Source organism: Nothoprocta perdicaria, unplaced genomic scaffold, assembly GCF_003342845.1.
Source record: "Nothoprocta perdicaria isolate Ctin4 unplaced genomic scaffold, notPer1 scaffold_97, whole genome shotgun sequence".
Taxonomy (NCBI): Eukaryota; Metazoa; Chordata; class Aves; order Tinamiformes; family Tinamidae; genus Nothoprocta; species Nothoprocta perdicaria.
Window position 1 is genome coordinate 1,345,802 of NW_020456276.1, and position 3,579 is coordinate 1,349,380.

Here is a 3,579-nt window from a genome sequence, read left to right on the forward strand (position 1 = left end):
GCCCTGAGGGGGCAGGGGGTGCAGGTTGGGGGGGGCAGTGAGTGAGGGGCTGTGGGTGGTGAGGGGGGTTGTGGCTGCAGGGGGGGGGAGGCCCCAGGATGAGCCCCGGGTGCCTCAGGGAGCAGCTGGGGACGTGGGATGGGGTTTGGGTTTGGGTGAGGGCTCCGGGGGCGGCTGGGGTGCACGGGGAGACCCGGGGGCCTTGGCGGGTGCACGAGGGTCTGTGGGGTGTGAGGGAGGATGCTGGGCTGCGGGGGGCATCCCGGAGCGGCCGGTCCCGGGGTGGCACCCTGGCCTTTGTGGAAGTGGCGTCCGCGCTTCCTCCTCCTGCTTCGTCCTCGTCTGGCGCTGTTGACAAGCGCCGCTGCCGCGGGTCCTCCCGCCGCGTGCGCCGCCTCGCCCCCCATGGGGCTGCCTCGTGAGGAGGGTTTGGCCTGGCCTTTTTTGTGCATAAAGATCTTTATTCATCCCCAAGTGGCTCATGAGTCATCTCTGTTGGCTACTTGTGCGGGATACTTGTCCACGCTTGTCTTACGCTCACAATTATGCCTTGAAAATTAAAGTGTTGGGCTCTTCTGGCTGTTTTTGTCCCCAAATGGTGTCCTGTGTAAACTTTCAGAATAGAAATGGAAGAAGTTGGGTAAAAGCTGGTCTCAGAGCCTGTTCATTTACAGCTTTCTGTCATTTCCAGGGCATAGGAACTATTGGGTTTGCTCTTTTTCTTTCAGTTGCCTTCCCGATTGAGTGGTGGTGCTTCCCTGGAATCACTGCTCTTCTCTTTAGCTAGTTCCTTATGGAATGTTCCTAGTTTCCTTGAAAGTCTGCTTTCATTAACTAAACGTGTGCCGATTGCACCAACTATTCTGCCTGTTTCTGATGCAGAGGAGAGTTGACTCCAGCTGGTTTTCAAGCACCTGCCTTGCCCTGGTTTGTCTTTCCCGCTGTCGCTGGTTGTCCTTTAAGTATCAGGGCTTGACAGAGGACCTGGCTGCTTTGGAGCCTGTTCATGACAACGATAAATACAGTTTAGGCTCTTGCTTTGGGTTTGCAGCCTTTGGAGACTGTTTGTAGCTTGTTGTGTTGGAGGTGAGAGTTAAACCAAAAGCAGCTGGGTCCAGGCGGGACCTGGACCAAGTGGCCGGGTCCCCACACAAGGCAGCACGAGCCAGGGGTGGCAGAGTGTGGAAAGGGGAAGGTTTCAGGGGAGAACAGGTGACCTTGGTGCAGGGGGAATGTGGTTTCTTAGGTGGGTCTTGGTGGCACGTTAGCGCTCTGCAGCGTGGTGAGCTTGAATGCAAGTGTTTTGTGAAAGGCACTGGAATTAGGAAGTGACGTGGGCTGGGCTATTGCTTGCAGCTGAAAGGGAAAAATAAGCTGTGAAAAGTAAATAGAAGCGTCTCAAACAAAACAAATCACTGGCTGGCTTTTGAGACACCCATGAAGGGAGCTGCCATTCGAACCAGCAGGAACCAAGCGGCCTAAAGCACAGGCTGGTTTTGTGGGCCTGAAAATCCCGAGGACGAGCAGAGTGGAGCAGGAGCCCCTGGGACAGGCAGGAGCGACCACATCCAGGTAGGAGGGAGCTGAGGGCATCGCTCCAGGACGGACCCTCCCCAACCACCCGTGGCCTCGGTACACAGTGGGACAGTAACCACCTTCCTGCTGCAGTTAATGAGCAGGAAATGTCCCTTTTCCCCCCAATATTTGCTTCTCTGTAGCATTCGACAAAACATAACATGTTCTGCTAGGCCATGAGTCTGCCTTGTCGCATACAGTGTTTTATACATTGGTTCCTTAATGTCATTGCAGTCCTGTAGCTTGAACCTGGCGGCTGCTTTTCAAGCTTTCCTTCTTGGTGTTACTCTGTTTAGGACTGATTAAATAAAAAAAAAAAAAAAAAAGTCTTGATCGGGGATGCGATAACAGATTTCACTCCTATTTGTAAAGTGAGGAAGCAGCTTTGTAATAACCGTAGTTCTGTTTTCTCCTTTCCCCGCTTGAAACAATGCAACGGTTTGCCCTGGGCCCCGGCGTTTCCTCATACATCTCATCTTGCTTCAGAAATTGCCGTAGACTGAAGCAACTCCGTCTCATGAGTCTCCGTCCAGCAGCGGCGCTGGGACTTGCAGCTCTGCTGTTGTCTTAATGAGCGTGCGAGGGCGAAACCCCTCGGCTTGGCATGGCCCCGCACACGAGTGTCTTGGAGCTCTTGGTGAGAGGGTTTGGAAGGGGCTTCGTCCTCACAGAGGGTGGCCCGAGTGTCTATCCTGGTTAAAATGTCACTGCTCTGTCTGTATTGCGATCCTCAAAACACGAAGGCTGCTTTTGTGCTGCGAGGTGTCAACACAAGGAGGGGAGTTTTAGGACTAGCTTGCGGGGAGGATACTCGAGAAATAAGCGCTCAACTAAATGCGGGGAGGCACCAGCACGTGTTTAAGTTGAGCAAACCGCTAAGATCTTGCAGATCTTTAAGGACTGTTTATCTTGGGCTGTTGGTTGGTACCTGTGCGTGGAACTAGAGCGGCGTGCCCCAAAATTTGGGGGGTAGGGAGCTAAGACTGCGCCTCATTTCTATATCTATGTTAATTATAAATCCTGTGGTGGTCCAAGCGTTCTGCAGCTCACGGCCTGGCTGCGAGCACAGACCCTGCTGCAGCTGAACCCTTTGGTTTCATGTGTGGATTTAAAACAGTTGGGGGGTCCTCCGTGTAGAAACAGGCATCCATATAATGATTCCTTTTTAAACTCCTTCTAAAATTAGGGTCTCGTTGCCTGCTTTAAGTGATTTAGTGATGTTTTTCTGGGAGTACAGTCTGGCTGCGGTTCTGAAAACCTGGTTTCATCCACGACTCTAGTCACTAGTTCAAGCGGAGGCAGCGTCTGAAGCTGTTTGTGGTGCCTCAAGCTCGGCAGAGAAGCAGAGTGGCTAAGTAGATGTCCCTGCAATTGAGCTGTATTTGACACTTCCTAAGAAATTGGGGGTTTCTTTCCTCTTTTCTTCTTTCCTCTGCTTGATTTTCCCTGGAGAACTGGAGGTTCAGGGCCATGGTGTTGAACCTTAGTGGCTCTCGTCGTTCTAAAGTTTGGAATAAAGAGCAAATGTTCAGCCCTGTTGTCTACTCCTTTGGCCTTACTTATATTGAATATTTGCTGAAATTACAACACCCCCAGACATTTTTAAGAATCTTTAAGAATTTCTCCTTAAGAAAGGCAGCAGTACCTGCAATGAGAGGTGTCAAGATCTGTCCTTAATTTGTTGTCCCCATGTATTTTTGAGGAGGAACAGAAAGCCAAGAGCCTGGAAATGTGGCGAGCTTTCCTTAAACCAACTGCTAAACACATAGGGCTTCTCCAGGTTCTCTCAATTCAAACCCAGCTTGTTCCCACCAAGTGTTAGATTCAGTTTGGAGCTGGCTCTTGGAGAGAGAGCTCCTTGTTCTTGGACAGGCCGCTTTTTTTTTTTTCCCCAAGGAAAAGCTAATAGGATGCACGCGCTTCGGGATCCCCCCAAGGGCCTTTTTTTGAAGTGTTTATCACATGTCTCAAAGACCCGGCGTCCGGACACACCATTTAGCACCA